Source organism: Lampetra fluviatilis, chromosome 4, assembly GCF_964198595.1.
Source record: "Lampetra fluviatilis chromosome 4, kcLamFluv1.1, whole genome shotgun sequence".
In the NCBI taxonomy this organism is placed as follows: Eukaryota; Metazoa; Chordata; class Hyperoartia; order Petromyzontiformes; family Petromyzontidae; genus Lampetra; species Lampetra fluviatilis.
In genome coordinates this window covers 20,352,539-20,370,253 of record NC_136278.1, presented here as the reverse complement: position 1 = coordinate 20,370,253, position 17,715 = coordinate 20,352,539, and positions in this window count along the sequence as shown.

Below are 17,715 nucleotides of genomic sequence, written 5' to 3'. Positions count from 1 at the left end.
TCACTTACAGCATGGTGCCATCCAGCGATGTCACTACAAATACAAAGCCACAGTTATGCCCTCCCTTCTCTGTGCTTGCGAAACTGTGGCGAGATGTTATCTTCCTTGCCTGGTATGCAGGAGATCGGGGATTCGATCCCAACCCGAACCAATGCTTGTTTATTTGGAGTTTGCATGTCTCTGTCCCCGTGGTCGCGTGGAATTTTATTTTTATCCGGGTCCTCTGGTTTTCCCCTCCACATTTAGAAACATGTTTTTAGATCGTTTAGATTATTTTGCCTGCTATACATGTCCACATATGGGCCACTTCGTTGAGCTATAATATGTGGCCAGGTGATGTCTGAAGAAGAAGCTCAATGGGCTGTATAGTACCTGGTCAAATAAAAAATAGTTTCGTTTTTTTGTGTGATTTGTTTACCTTTGCTATACTTTGCAATCCTATTGTGTTTTTGTATTGTTTGTTGTTGTAACATTCGGACCTGCCCCAACTGGACATCTGTAAAAGGAGCTTCATAGCGCATCCGATTGCTCCAGTATAAATAAATATTCTGAATTTGAACATCTGCGCAGGTTTGAAACATTCAGGTTAGCCTGCCTACGATCCATCCTGGGTTTAACCAGACTGGATTGTGTGATGAGTTCACAGATCCTTGAATGATCTGGACACTGTCCCATCAGTGAGCTCCTCCAGCAGTCGAGGCTGCGTTGGCTGGGCCATGCAGCCCCTATGCCCAGCCAACGCATGCCCAAGCAGCTTCTGTTCAGCCGGATAGATGGGGCTAAACGGGCGCAGCACAGGCTCGAGAAAAGATTGACTGATGTGGTATGGAAGGATGTGGAGCTGATTGGACTTGCCGATGCCTGGTACCAGCAGTGTCAAGATAGGTCTCTGTGGAGGAGGTTCATGAAGGACGCTACTGGGGAGTTGGAAGGCAGTCACCCTCCGACAACAACGGAGGGCAGATGAGCGATGCTCACACACAATGAGCGGAGCGCCAGGCAGCTAAAACGCAGAGCGTTGGCACAGTTGGGATCGCGGTTGGTGCTTCTGCCAGTCATCTCAGTCAGTCAACCCATGGCATCTGGGTCTGTTCCGTGACCTCCTGTCAGCGGGACTTCGACTCTTAAAGTGACCTAAAAAATCCACCGAGCATGGCACGAGCACCGTGGTGGCGTCACCGACACTTCGTGGTGAACGGCCGTTGCCGTTGGTGCCAGACGCACCGAGCTGTGTGGTGCCACAGCGACGGGGCCGCTCGGCCGAGCCAGGGAGCCGCCCGGCTTCCACCGCCGCACTGCCCCCCATCACCCCCCCCACATAAACACGCACCCGCACCCACGTAGGGCCTCGTGGTCGGGTCACCTACCCTGAGTTTTCACCCGAGGGCCCCCTAGGGGGGTTACCCCACGGTTTCTCAGGGCCAGGGAATTGGACAGGACCCTTCCCAGGCCAAGTAACACTGCGGCGCCGTGGGCGGATTTGAGATCGCACGACCACGGCGAGCTCAGAGAGCCCCGCAGTTAGAAACGCATACAAACACAAACACGGGTCAGCAAGGCAGATAGCTGGGATCAGGAACCGGGACGACTGATTGGTCGAAAGTTCAAAGGCCGGCGGGATCGCAAAAGAGCGGGAAATCCTAGGCTCAGGATTGGTCGAGAGACCAAGGCGGTCGGGACGGGGGCGCCTAGCCTTTGATGTGAATAGTTTAAAAGAAAACGCAGGGGCAGTAGGGAACTCTCTTCTTCTGGAGTTTGGACACGGGGTCAGCGACGAAGGAGTCATCGGGCGAGCCGCTAGATTGTCTGCAGGACGATCTGAGCGCCGCAAGGTCACCAAGGACTACAGACGGTATCGTGTTGCGCGCCTTACAACACCTCAGAGCGGAGGGTAGGATCCGTAGGAGAGGGTTAGTTCGGGGTAAGGACGAGTAGGAAAGCGGTTTAGCAGAGAGCGCAGCATAGAATAGGGCTACACGGCACCAGAGTGTGGGTTAGAAGCGCCTTGCTGTCCCGCACACACACACGGGTGGCTCGGTTGGTTAGCAAGGGCTAATAAAATCTCGAGCGTAGTAACAAAACCGTGTTGTTGGGTGTTTTTGGAACGTGGTATTAGCGTGCACTGCATTCGCGAGTGTGTGGTCGTTGTACGCATAAAGGCCGTGGTCTCTGTACGATTGTGCGGGTACGGAGGTGTGTGCGTTAACGCCCGGGGAGAGCACTTTTGGTGTGTTGGCGTGACTACGCAGCCGTGTGAGAGGAGAATCGTCCTTGTACGATATTTGTGTTGACGTGCACGCGCGAGTGGGGGAGGGGACGAGTCGTCGTGTCGGCGTGTGCCCCGCTTGCGTGCGCTCGTTACTTGCGTAAGCTCTCGGCGTGCGTAATCGGCGTGCCCAAGGTGCGCGATCGTAACGTGGGCGGCCAGCGCGGCGCAGAGCGGCGCAGGAGTGGGTATCGCGTGTGGAGCTGTATGCGTGTGTGCGCGCACGTTCACGACGTGTGTAACACAGGTGCGCGATCCTAACGTGAGTGGTCAGGGTTGGGTGAGTGCCGTGCAGAGCTGTGTGTGGGTGTGCGCGTGCGTGGTTATCCATGCCTGCTACGCGGACCCGCGGTGGAGGGGAACCCTCGGGTGACGGCTCCCACACCCTGGGTGAGGAGCCTAGCGGCGGTTCGCTTAGCAGCGGGGGGGCGATTGATGATGTTAGTCCGGCCGTTAGTATTATCGAGGGAGGGATCTCGGGGGCTAGCGACCCCCACAAATTGGTGTCGGAAGCGGTACGGACCCCCGCGTTACCTCACGCTAAAATAAGACTGATATTTACCGGCCGGGGGGCCCCTTCGTGGAAGGCATTCGCCCGCAATCTCTTAGGGGCCAAGGAAATTAATGGATGGACGGACGCGCAGGCAGTACGTCAACTTAATATGAATCTTGATGGGCGGGCAGCCGATTTTGTAGAAGCGTTACCCGCGAGCGCACAGACACAGCTAGAGGAGCTGATGCGCCGACTCGATCAGCGTTTTGGCACGCGTGACGAGGAGGAAGCAAAATCGGCCTTAGAGGCGCGCCGTCGCCAACCTGGCGAAGATCTCCGTGATTACGCCGAGGATGTGCGCGAGTTAACAAAGATCGCACGCCCGGGGTACGCAACTGAGGTTATTGAGGAACTGGCTGCCGAGAAAATCCAGCGGTACCTGTCTCGCACGGCGTGGTGGCAGCCAGACATGAGCTGCCCACGTCTTCCCTTTAACACCCTTGTCGAGCGCGCACGTAAGTGTGAAAGAATTCACAGCGAACGCGCGCAGCTCCGGGGGCTGGGACGAGAGCGCGCCATTGCGAGCCTGCTCTCGGAAGACGAGGAGGAGGAACAGGAGCTCGCGAGGACGGTAAGGGGCCGGGAAAGAGAACCTCCAGTGTCCCGCGAGACAACCCCGGGATGGGTTGCCGGTATACAAACGGGTATAAAGGATGTCTCCGGCCAGGTAACCCAGGTAGGTGACAGGGTAACCCAGGTAGGTGACAGGGTAACCCAAGTAGACAACAAGGTAACCCAAGTACGGGCACACATGACTGCGCTGGAGACAATGGTAGAGACGGTCCAGGCCGAGGTAGGAGGATTAACTGGGAGGATAGCCCGACTAGAAGCAGAGTATGAGCAACAGCGCACGGGGGGAGGAGGGAGTGGGCAGAAAGTTCGCCACAGAGCCGCCACTCCTCCCAGGACGTGTTATGTGTGCGACCGTCGAGGGCATCTCATGAGGGACTGCCCTCAGCGCGCCCGTGCGAGGCCGATGCATAGGTCAAACACTAAGCCCCCCCTAGAGAGGGGACCACCAGGGGATGAAATCGACGTAGACCCGACCCAAACCAGCTGTAATAATAATGGCGAGCGAGTGATCCATAAACAGGTTACAACGACAACACCCAAGGGCGCATGGACCTCGGGCGATTGGCTGCGGGAGCTGGTGGCAGGGATAACGGGAGCCACGTCGCTGGTGGAAGGCCAGGTGAACGGGCAGCGCACCCGGATCCTGTTGGACACGGGCGCCGTGGCCTCTCTCATGAGCGCCGCGCACTGCAGCATGCTCGGGGTGGACGTGGGCTGCCTGCAGGCCCCGGATCGCGCGCTGCACACGGCAAGCGGAGCCGGGATGGGGTTGCTGGGGAAGGTCTCCCTCGAGGTCCGTCTAGGAAACCAGGTGTGCACACAGGAATTCTACGTTTCGAGTGTGTTGTGCCACGAGTGCATTGCAGGAACGGACCTCCTGGAAAAGTTGGGACTTAACGTACAGCCCCGGCAACGATGCGCTACGGTGGAGGGCAGCGGGGAGCGGATTCCGTTCCTAGGACAGGAGCCGAATCGCCCACGCTTCACACCCGTGGCCGCTACGCTGGTGTCGGCCGTCACCATCGGGCCTCTCGCCGAGATGCTGGTGCCAGTGGCAACCCTCTCCACCGACCCAACCCACCGACCATCGGGCGAGGTAATGCTGACTCCTCACCCGGAGTTGGCATCGCGATACGGGGTGGTAGGGTCAGCCACACTGGTAAACGCAGATGGGGGCCGGCTGTTTATACGTGTGTTTAACCCACACAGTACCCCGGCAATGATACGACGACGCACCCCGGTAGCCACCGTACACCCCCTGCACGCTCGCCACTCGAACGACTCGGTGTTCGCACTCTGGGCGGAGGACCCTGGCCGCCCCGAGGACAGCCAGGATCTGGCCTGGCGAGTCGGCCCGACCCCCCGAGCCGAGATTGTTCCCCTGCAGGATGCGCTACATGTGCCTTGGGCAGCCTTACCTAAGGGGGAGGCCGATCAGCTGCGCGGGTTATTGCGGGAGTACGCCGACGTGTTCAGTGAGCACGATTCGGACGTGGGCCGGACCGACCTGGTCAAGCACCAAATTGACACAGGTGCAGCCCGACCCATCAAACTCCCCGCATACCGAGTGGGCGCGCCTGAACGGACCCAGATCAAAGAGGCAGTCACGGATATGCTACGCGATAACATAATCCAGCCCTCCGCGAGCCCTTGGTCTGCCCCGGTGGTACTGGTAACGAAAAAGGACGGATCGACTCGGTTCTGCGTTGATTACCGAAAATTGAACGCAGTCACCCTCGGCGACGCTTTTCCCATCCCACGCATCGACGACACCTTCGACAGTCTCGCAGGAGCGCGGTATTTTTCCACCCTCGATCTGGCGTCCGGTTACTGGCAGGTGGAGATGACGGAGGAGGATCGGCCAAAAACAGCATTCACCACCCCGATGGGCCTGTTTGAGTTTCGAGTGTTGCCGTTCGGACTCACTAACGCGCCCGCGACGTTCCAGCGGTTGATGGAGTTGGTGATGCGGGGCTTGCAGTGGGAACAGTGCCTGATTTACCTGGACGACGTAATAGTGTTCAGTAGGTCGCTGTCCGAACACTGGTCCAGGCTGCGGGAAGTATTCCAGCGACTGCGAGCAGCCCATCTCAAGCTCAAGCCACGTAAGTGTTACATTGCGCAACGCGAGGTGGGGTACCTCGGACACCGAGTCAGCGAGGCAGGGGTGAGCACCGATCCCGAGAAGGTGCGTGCCGTAGTGGATTGGCCGCGGCCGAGGAACCTGACGGAGATCAGGTCATTCTTGGGACTCGCCACTTATTACCGTCGATTTGTAAAGGGATTCAGTGAGATTGCACGCCCCCTCACCCAACTCACCTCCCCTAAGAACCCCTATCAGTGGTCGGAGGCCTGCCAGACGGCTTTCACCACACTCAAAGACCACCTCACCCACACCCCCACCTTGGCTTTCCCAGATTTCACCACCGATTTTATTTTGGACACTGACGCCTGCAGCAGTGGGCTGGGCGCGGTGCTGTCGCAAGTGCAGGGTGGGACGGAGCGGGTCATCGCGTACGCCAGTCGGACCCTGAGCGGGGCCGAACTGAACTATTGTGTAACCCGTCAGGAACTGTATGCTGTAATTTTCGCGTGTAAACAGTTCCGACCGTACTTGTACGGCAGGAAATGTCGTGTGCGCACCGATCATTATGCACTGCAGTTCCTCCTTACATTCAAGGAACCGCGGGGGCAGATGGCTCGATGGCTGGCGCAGCTGCAGGAGTACAACCTGCAGATCGAGTACCGAGCGGGGCGGACACACGCGAACGCGGACGCCTTGTCAAGACGGCCCGCGGTGCGCGCTGAGACGAGGGAGGGAGACGCCTGCCCGTGCTTCACGGGGGGACGCTGCCGCCAGGCAGCAGAACCCAAGGAGCGCGCGGAAACTAAACTCCCCCCCCCGAGAGAGAGTGCAGTGTGCGCCACAGAGACCCTCGCAGGTGGCACTGAGGATCCCGTCGACCGCCCGGCAAGCGCGGGACCCGCGGCTCGGGACCCGATCGGACGGACCCAGGAGGACGTCGGCTGTGCCTTCCCGGGCCTAAACGACGAGCAGCTGAGACAGACCCAGCAGCGAGATCCGGATCTGGCGGCAGTGGAGGCGGCACTGCGGGAGGAAAAGAGCGCCCTACCAGGACCCTGGAGCGGTTTGTATGCCCGGTTGTGTGTACAGAACGGAGTGGTACGGGAGTTAACCGAGGCCGGCCAGCCGGGGTGTATCTGTGTTCCTGCCCAGGTGCGACCCCAGCTGCTACGACTGGTACACGACCACCCGCTCGGGGGCCATGATGGGGAACGGCGCACCCGGGAGACTCTGCGTCGCCAGTATCTCTGGCCTAAATTGGCGCAAGATGTGGCCGCCTGGGTGCAGGGCTGCCGGGCCTGTCAGCAGTGTGGGCAAAAGCCGGCGAGGTACCAGGTACCCCTGAGGCCGTTCCGAGTCAGTCGGACGAATCAGTTGGTCGGAATCGACCTGCAAGGGCCCTTTCCACGATCCCACCGGGGCAACCGATATATTCTTGTAGCGGTGGAGTACTTCACCCGCTACCCCGTGGCGGTGGCTATCCCGGATAAAACAGCCCTCGTAGTGGCCCGGGCCTTCGTGGAAAACTACGTACTTAAGTGCGGGATCCCCGAACGAGTCATTACCGACCAGGGTAGTGAATTCGAGGCCGAACTATTCCAGGCGCTGTGCCGAGAGTTCGGGATCCAGAAGGACCGAACCACGGCATATCACCCCCAGGCGAACGGGATGGTAGAGAGGATGAACCAGACTCTGGCCGGGAAGCTTAAACGCATGGCGGCCGCGAATCAACAGGACTGGGACGAACACCTCCCCTATGCCCTGTTCGCCTACACCACCGCCGTTCACACATCTACAGGACAGACCCCGTTCCTAATGATGTTTGGTCGCGAGTCTCGCCTGCCCGCAGATCTGCTGTTCGGTGTCCCTCCGCCGCAACGGGAGGAAGGGAGCCACCCCGTGGAGCACTTGCTGGAGACCCTGCGAGGGGCCAGGGGCCGAGCCTACCCGCACGGAGAGGCCGCGCACCAGCGGCAAGAGCAGGGCGCCCGACCCCGTATGGAGCCCCCCTTCTACACTGCGGGCTCCGAGGTGTGGCTGTACACTCCCCGCGTCGGTGCCGGACAGGTGGGGAAGCTGACCACCTACTGGCGAGGACCCTGGATTGTGAGACGGCAGATCTCACCATGGACGGTGCTGATTCAGGGAGGAGAGAGGGGCCGGGAGATGGTGGTCAACATCCGCCGACTGAAGCCGTGGCGAGCAGCCCCCGAGGGGGGGAGCCCCGCCGTCCAAGTACCCCGAAACCCCGGGGTCCCCCTACCCCCCGTGCCCGGGGGCCTCGCGCAGTATATGGGCCCCACGGAGCCCCGGGCTCCGAGGGGCCCCGGGCGGGGCCGGGGGCGACGAGGACGGCGACCCTTAAACCCCACCGCCTCTGAGTTTGTTCCCCAGCCCGCAGGTGCCAGAGACCGAGGGGAGCCGTTGGAATGGAGGAGGAGACCACCGCCGGAGCCCCAGGAGACGGAGCCGCCACCCCCGAGGCCAGCCACAAGGGCCGGGCGAATCCCGCGGACCCCGCGGCGATACCTCGTGGGGGCAACCCAGGCGAGGTGCTCCAGTCAACCCGGGACGGGGACTGGCACCCCGGGGGGCTATGTGGTGCCACAGCGACGGGGCCGCTCGGCCGAGCCAGGGAGCCGCCCGGCTTCCACCGCCGCACTGCCCCCCATCACCCCCCCCACATAAACACGCACCCGCACCCACGTAGGGCCTCGTGGTCGGGTCACCTACCCTGAGTTTTCACCCGAGGGCCCCCTAGGGGGGTTACCCCACGGTTTCTCAGGGCCAGGGAATTGGACAGGACCCTTCCCAGGCCAAGTAACACTGCGGCGCCGTGGGCGGATTTGAGATCGCACGACCACGGCGAGCTCAGAGAGCCCCGCAGTTAGAAACGCATACAAACACAAACACGGGTCAGCAAGGCAGATAGCTGGGATCAGGAACCGGGACGACTGATTGGTCGAAAGTTCAAAGGCCGGCGGGATCGCAAAAGAGCGGGAAATCCTAGGCTCAGGATTGGTCGAGAGACCAAGGCGGTCGGGACGGGGGCGCCTAGCCTTTGATGTGAATAGTTTAAAAGAAAACGCAGGGGCAGTAGGGAACTCTCTTCTTCTGGAGTTTGGACACGGGGTCAGCGACGAAGGAGTCATCGGGCGAGCCGCTAGATTGTCTGCAGGACGATCTGAGCGCCGCAAGGTCACCAAGGACTACAGACGGTATCGTGTTGCGCGCCTTACAACACCTCAGAGCGGAGGGTAGGATCCGTAGGAGAGGGTTAGTTCGGGGTAAGGACGAGTAGGAAAGCGGTTTAGCAGAGAGCGCAGCATAGAATAGGGCTACACGGCACCAGAGTGTGGGTTAGAAGCGCCTTGCTGTCCCGCACACACACACGGGTGGCTCGGTTGGTTAGCAAGGGCTAATAAAATCTCGAGCGTAGTAACAAAACCGTGTTGTTGGGTGTTTTTGGAACGTGGTATTAGCGTGCACTGCATTCGCGAGTGTGTGGTCGTTGTACGCATAAAGGCCGTGGTCTCTGTACGATTGTGCGGGTACGGAGGTGTGTGCGTTAACGCCCGGGGAGAGCACTTTTGGTGTGTTGGCGTGACTACGCAGCCGTGTGAGAGGAGAATCGTCCTTGTACGATATTTGTGTTGACGTGCACGCGCGAGTGGGGGAGGGGACGAGTCGTCGTGTCGGCGTGTGCCCCGCTTGCGTGCGCTCGTTACTTGCGTAAGCTCTCGGCGTGCGTAATCGGCGTGCCCAAGGTGCGCGATCGTAACGTGGGCGGCCAGCGCGGCGCAGAGCGGCGCAGGAGTGGGTATCGCGTGTGGAGCTGTATGCGTGTGTGCGCGCACGTTCACGACGTGTGTAACACAGGTGCGCGATCCTAACGTGAGTGGTCAGGGTTGGGTGAGTGCCGTGCAGAGCTGTGTGTGGGTGTGCGCGTGCGTGGTTATCCATGCCTGCTACGCGGACCCGCGGTGGAGGGGAACCCTCGGGTGACGGCTCCCACACCCTGGGTGAGGAGCCTAGCGGCGGTTCGCTTAGCAGCGGGGGGGCGATTGATGATGTTAGTCCGGCCGTTAGTATTATCGAGGGAGGGATCTCGGGGGCTAGCGACCCCCACAGCTGCACGATTCCCCCCGTGTGGTCAACTTAAACACGTGCACTCGGAGAGAACAGAAGCTCGAGACTAAATTCAGACTCTTGAGGAAAGTGTACTTGTGCAGGACAAAATGCTAAAAGGGATGGTGGCTGATGTTGAAGAATAAACAGCGGTGTGACATTCATAATATAGGTTTTTGGGTCAGATCGCGTTACTTATAAATGTGTCGTAACCCTCCACCACCCGACACGGCCAAACAGTAAAACAATGTGTTACGCTTTCAAAGGACAAATTAATTGACTTCTTTAGCCCACCGGTGTGCTGAAGAGAGAATCAACAGCATTTTAAAATTTGAGTACAATCAGCTTCATCGGGCAAGAATGGTGAAGCTCTCCTGTTGCTTCCGGTCTTAAATAGAGCAGCATCAGGGTGACGTCATCATTTAATTCAATTCAATCTGGTGCATTGATTCGAGGCAAGGAGGGGGAGGGTATTGTAATGATATAGATTGGTAATCATTAAATTGTTATTTCAATGATTGGTAATCATTCAATTGTTGTTCCAATTATTGTTAATCATTCAATTGTTGCTTCGAATCACTGCACCAGATTGAATTGAATTAAATGATGACGTCACTCTGATGCTGCTCTATTTAAGGCCGGAAGCAACAGGAGAGCTTCACCATTCTTGCCCGATGAAGCTGATTGTAATTACCAGCGAAACGTCGTACTCACATTTTTAAATGCTGTTGATTCTCTCTTCAGTACACGGTGGGCTAAAGAAGTCAATTAATTGGTCCTTTGAAAACGTGACACAGTTTTTACTGTTTGGCCGTGTCGGGTGGTGGAGGGTTACGACACATTTATAAATAACGTGGTCTGACCCAAAAACCTGTATTATGAATAATATTGGTCGCGAAAGCCTGCTACGTGTTAAGCGGTGTGACAGCCAAGGATTTGCAACACGCATCAGAGAGGATGTGCACCGATGAGATGGAGCAGGGTGGATTATTATATCACAGGAGAATTGGCGATGGCGGCCGATTGTGGAGCTCTTCATCCAGCAGTGGCTTGACCAAGGCTGATGATGACGAGCACGTGACTTTTAAACGGCGTGCCTGGAGGAGGCACTGGTTTCTAACGCTTTCAAGGTGAGGCTGAAAGCGGGTAATGCATTGTAGCCCTGTCCATCTGCCTTTTCGTACGTTACATGGGGTCGTGATTATTAAAGGAACGATGTTGCACAATTAACGAAACATTCATATAAAGGTGTGTTGCTATTGGGGACTCATCCTAGAATCGGGGGTCGGAAACCAAAATAACAAGAATAGTCATTTTTGTTAGAATTCAGCAACAAAGAAATCCCTCGATATTTCAAGAGCCACAATGCACGTGGATACGAGACGGTGTTTCCTTCATAAATAATGGTCACGAAGCCAGTCCTTAAAGAGCCGCAGTGCAAAGGGGTTGCCTGCATTTTCCGTGGCAGAGCCACTCTGCAAACCCGCGTGGTCTCGTCGCGCCTGGCGTGTGAGCGATTAATCTAGTGCGGAGTCTGTAGCATATGTTATTAAGGGGCCCTATGTTAAATAAAAACACGTAAATATTAAGACACATAAATGTTTAACTTGCATAGTAAAGTAATTGTATTTTTTAATTTGCTATACAGCCAGATAATACGACAAATCGCTAACCTTAAACATCCAGTCGTTTATAAAAGTTTAAGGTGGTTTAGTACTATAATAATAGAGCAAGTGCAGAATCACTGACACGGAATTCATAACTTGAAAGCATTTGGCGCTGATCCCTTGAAAGTGCGGGGCCTGTAGCATTATGTAGCTACTTTTGCTACTGGGATAATCCGGCACTGGTCGTTGAAGACGAAGCGCACGTTTAAAAGGCATCGCAGAAAGCCGCGCGTATGGATGGTTGTTCTTGCTGGAATTTAACTCTCGTGGTTGTCGCTCTCAGAAGTTCCCTCGAGTGAAAACGAGGACTGCCTCGAGAGCGCTCGACGCTGACTGTGGGCTTCCAATTGCTGCACAAGTAGGAGAAATCACTCCCCACTCATTCAGATATACAATACACTTCTCCATACTCACTGCACCCCATGAATCGAATGCATTCGATTAAAAAAATTTTAATGGCGCATATGCATATCCATCCTGGCCTCGAGTGCAATATATTTTAAAGGAGATAATTGTTAGTGTGTACACTGATTATATGGATCGAAAACATCGACAATGACAACAACAACAATGTGAAAAGTGCGCAAAGATGCATGAAAAGACATTGCACTGAGAGAAATAAAAACACATCGATTGGAGAACTTGAACAAATTTTAGACATCACATTAGCTCCATTGGTACCTCATTTGCCAGTAAAAAATATGGTAATTGGTTTTTTACCCTTTAATCTGGCAACAAAACTGACACTTTTTTTTACGACAAGTCATGTTTCCATAGACCACAATACTTGCAGTCATAATGCAAACAAAAAACATAACTCTGATAAAAAAAAGGTGTCAGTTTTGTTGCCAGATTAAACGGTTAAAAAAAACAATTATCATATTTTTAACTGGCAAATAAGGTACCAATGGTGTAAATGCTTACCTCGAGCTCTTATACTCTGATGGTGCATTGTCTTTGAGTTGTGTGCCTTTTGGCGTCATCTGGTCCAACCCATGTGAGACTAGGCTCTAAGGAAAGCTGTCTCGGGTGTGGACCAATCAACTTCAAGGACAGTGCATACATTATCAGAGTTATGTTTTTTGTTTGCATTTTGACTGCAGGTATTGTGGTCTATGTAAACATGACTCCTCGTTAAAAAAGGTGTCAGTTTTGTTTCCAGAGTAAAGGGTAACAAACCAATTATCATTACATTGGCTGTTAAGGAAAGCAAGGTGCTTGGGCACGATATATTACGAGAAGACGGAGTGGTGAAATCAACTCCTGTGCAAGTGCTAGGTGGATTGTTACAATGCAGGACCACGTGAGATGGCAAAGGATTGGGGATTTATTCACATAGCAGTGGATTGATGAACAGTAGGCTGCTGATGCTGTTTCATTTGTAAGCCTTTAGTAGGAGGTCATGAGCGAGGTTCACCTTTATAAAGGTCAGTTATGGTCATGGGTTGAAGTGAAGAGTGCGTCGGCAATCTTCAGAACTATCAGAACACCAGGGGCCATGCTTTGAGGTCAGTGTTGTGGCAGGATGTTCAATACAGTGTTTTAAAGTTCAATCTATCAGTGGGGTTTATTATTCCACACACAACTTCAAAGTTAAAATTGCATTGGCGATGTCATCCAGATCATTCAAATAATTTGGCCATTTAAAAAAGTATTCATACCTTCACTGGTGAAAATATATGCAGTACTGTGTATGGCAAGAAATTATCTTGTTCCTAAAATAGTTGAGTGTTGAATGAAAAAACGCCATTCTATACGTTGACGTGTACAAGGGTTGAGTATTTGATCCATATCGCTCTGCTCTGACGAACACGGTGAAGTATGAAGTGGAGTACTGTCAAGTCGAACAACTCTCAACACCTACACGGCAAGGGAATGCTTTCATTCAGAAGTGGATTGACAAAGGGCTGGGGTTTTTGATTTTAATTATATGTGTCTCGTGACATCACCCCTACTAGCATCTTCACGCCCTTTATAACAAAAAGGGTCACTATGTTCATATCAGCATGACAAAGTGCCCATCACAATTGCCGGCCCCGCGCCAGTAGTTGAAATTACACATGTGGTAAGGAAGCCATTCCATAGAGGTACTGTTGACGTACCACAAAGTGGTACTCGCTTTAATCTACCCTGAAGGAATGATGGGCTAAGTTAACATCCGAGCTGTGTTTGAACTGGTACTTTTATGATGGTGAGCCAGGGCACCCAGCACCACATCGTCATACTAAAACATAATACAACTGCGATCAGACGTGAGTCCCAAGGCCAGGCGCAGTATACAGTATAACACAAGTTGAGCATTGATTAATGGGGAAGCTTCCTCCAGTCCCTCAGCATTATTGAGCCAACGGGGAGCTGGCCCAGCAGGGGTTGTGAAGTCCCTAAGCCGTTGCAAGTGAATAGGCGTATGCCCCATTGATGAGGTCACAGCATGAGGACTACGAGATGGCGTGAGTGAAGATGGGTGGAGTGAACACACATTCCTCTATTGCAGTGTTTCTCAAACGTGTTTGGCTCGCGGACCACTCAGCCGAAGCAAACTTTTCCGTGGACCACCCAGCCTCACACCCCTGGTGACAAAACGCATGCACTTCTCTCTAAACACCACTCATACCAAATGATTAATATTACCGGAACATAAACATTTTTTACACGCACCCATAACGTGTTTTTTTTTCATGGGGAGTAATTAGATCCTAGGGCTAGGGTAGTTTAATCAGGGTAGTTTTTCTAACTTCATTTTAAAATTAAAGTAACATATTAATTAATGTCCTAAACAAAATGTATATAAAAAAAAGACATTTTCCGGATCAACTTGCATTTGTATCACAGCCTGTGGCTCACCTGGATCACCGTCTGGGGACCACACTCTGAGACCCACTGTTCTAAAAGGAATCGCAAAACAATGGGAGGCGGGACTCTTCTGAAAAAGAGCCATGAGATGCAGACCTTCTTGAATAAATACGTGAAATGTATTTATTTCCTTACTTAAATAATGAGTGAGGTGTGAAATCCCATGTACGTTAATACTTGATCTACGTTCTTTACTCTTTGGTTCTTTCGGTAAAGTCACGTAGGTATAAAATAAAATAAATTGATCTACTTTACTGAAGGTCTCACTTTCAGAAAGAAGATTACATTTCTCACCCGCATAAAGAATAATAATTGGGTCATTTATATAAGCTCCTTCCTGGTTAGAGAAAGGGTAATAATGTAAAATTAATATATGTTATCTCGCCTTGTTAAAGGAGTGAAGACATCTCTCGAGGATTCTCGTGGTTATATAAAGAGCACTTCAAAGAGAAGTGTAATATAGCTCCGATCCTACATTGTTAAATAATGAATGAATATATAGTGTAATGAATATCACGGGTTCTCGATTGATTACAATAATGAATGTATTGGTTTCGTAAAGAGATATTGAATCTCAACGAGTTCCCAACTTCTTGGTTCTTTCGGTAAAGTCACGTAGAATGGAAATAAAAAAAATAATAAAAAAATAAAACATAATAAAATAATTCTCACGACGTTTCGGCCACAACGCAAGCAGCAGTCCTCAGGTGGAGAGCAGGTCTGTGGAGAAGACAGAGTCTGTCAGAGTCTGAATCGAAATTTGAGTTCCCAACTGATTAGATTAAGGACATAAATCGCGAAGTGTTGTAACTTTCACTCATTTTCTGCCTCGAAGTTAAAACTACATTTTAATCTCATGAAATAAAATAAAACCGATAATAACTTAATAATTACATCAAGATAGTTTGGCTGTTGTTACTTAATCTCTGAGAACCGAAACGTGTAAAAGTCAAAAGATGTTATTTCTGGTGTCCTTTATTCAAGGCCGTAGCTATGGAGTCAACATTGGGGGGGCCAAATCTTCTAGGGTGTCTGGGGGTCCCAACCCAGAAAAATATCTAAATTTGAAAACTCATTTCCTGCCTAAAATATTAAAAATTGACTATCACATGGGATGGACTTTTTATTTATGTTTTACAATCATGTCTAATAGTGTATTGTATTAGATTGCTCTGTTTTAACTTTCTATTTTACCATTTTTTGTTTCATTGTATGTAATGGCAGAGATTAGGGATTAATAAAGTGCAACCATAACCACAGTCATATGAACAGGAATGTATGCATTGATTATTTGAAGGCAAGTCCAGATATTGTGGCCAAGGTTTAGCAAATTGTTGTTTTATTTACATAGCATAGCAATTATTTTTTTAATAGCAATATATTGGGGGGGACATTTTGAGCATATTTGAATATTGGGGGGGGGGGGGGGGGTGTGTCCCTTCCAATTTTGATTATAATTACGGCCTTGCCTTTATTTAAACCTGGTGAGAACCCTTTGAGACTGTCCCTTGTGAATGGCGCTCTGTATTAAAGAGGTGAGAGCCTATTGAGATTGATTCGATCTTATGATTTACATGAACAGTTTATTTCCATTTTACATTCATAATACATGCATTGAGTAATTGACGTCCTTTCAATCACTAATTCAGATAAAAAAAAACTATTGAGATTCAATGTATCTTCATTGTCATTGTATCTTCATTGTGAAGTCAAGTAACTGAAGTTCTTTATTTTACCAAGTGGGAGAGAAATCATAGCTTTAAAAGTCGTTGCTCTCGTACCTGATGTCAATTCATTGTGCAGTTGTTTTACCTCTGGGCATTGTAGGTAAGCCAAAGTATTGCGATTGTGGCCATGCAACCGAAACTATTGACCATATAGTAAACCATTGTAGTCTGCCCTCCTTCAATGGAGGAACCGCGAAATTACAAACTCCCTCTGTCTTCAAGTCCTCTCGTCGTGGCCAGAAAGACATTAACATTCGCATATTGCTCCTGAACATATTGCTGGGAGCGCACGCCAGATGAGAATTGTGTTATTATTTACTTAACTAGGATGAGATCCTGATGAGATTCATCCTCTAACAGTTATTTAACCAAGTGAGAGAGAAATAATCCTCTGAGATGCATTGCCTCTTGTGACTGATGATGTAAATCAGTGTTCTTTACTAATTTTCAGAGAGGGGGGGTGTGCAACTTTTGCCGATAAGACATTATCAGTGTGAGGGCCGCCACACATTTGAAACCATTGTGGGTTTGACAGCAGCACGATGATCATGATGGCGGGGGGGGGGTGTTTTCACTTTTGTATATTGTTGGGGACCGCACCAAAGGCCATCAGGGGCCCGCCAGGGGCCTTTCTTTCTTATGGCTTTCTTTCTTAAGTAGATGCAGAGCAACAACTAAACTACAATTTCACATTCAGGCTGTGGTCAAGACAGATAACCGTGTCAGGAGCCAGCGGAGTGTTGCATCGTCGCTGTGTTGTCTCATTCCAATTCGTGGTCTGCGTATCGCGTCCGTCATGCGGTCTGTTCCGGATGACCAGTCACACGCACGCTCGCCTTGCAATTGTAGGGCTGTTACGGGAGGGCTGTAAGTGCATACGATCCAATGGGTAACAAACACAGTGGGCGGAGTTACGGGAGTACACGGGGGGGGTGCCCGCAGCGACGTCCGCATCAGGCAGCCTGGGGGGTTGTGATCCTGATGGGGGGTATAAAGGGGGAGGACAAAGAGAGCTCGGGGCTCAGTCTGGGAACAAAGGAGGAAGAGTGAAGATCCTCTAGCTAGAGCCCTGGACTCCCCTCGACGCCGCCCTTGTCAGGGCTGCAGAGGAGCGAGCCAGAGGCGTGGTTCCGTGAACCAGGGTTAGACCCTGGGACTCCGGAGACCGTAGCCCGACTCACCAGTGTCGGGCCAGTTAGCCTCCCCTAGCTCGTTAGAGGAGGACTTGGGGATAGGTGAGATTAGCTAGGGGGTATCCCCAGTTATCCGGGTGAGGGGGCCGCTACCCCCTCTAGTGTTGTCCTGTACCGATAAGCTGAAAATAAATATACGTGTGCCTCAACCTGGGTGTCCAGCGTCTTCACCGGTACTTCACAATGAAGGCCCCGGCTGACGGTATAGATTCACCGTGCTCTGCGGGCGTTTTACGCCTGGCCAATTTTAAATTTGCCCGCAAACTAACCAGTCTGTTTACCACGTAGGCTTTCCCGACCGATATCATCCATAATGCAGACTTTTTTGGATTAGATCGCGTAAATATAAATTCGTCGTTAAACCCGCCGCAGCCAATTAATAACTTTGTCACGTAAACAGAACGTGCCAATTCGTGACTAGTACAGCACACCGGTGTGTTTGAGAGCAAATCTACAACATATTTAAGGAACGAAACAGGAGGATTTCTCCACAAATCTGGCTGCCGCATGATGATGCCGGTTCTTAATTACTGGCGAAACGTCGTGCTCAGATTGGACTTTCTCTCCCAACACACCAGTGTTGCTGCACTAGTAACGAATTGGCACGTACTGTTTACCAGACACACCTTACTAATTGGCCGTGCCGGGTGGCGGCGGGTTTCACGACAC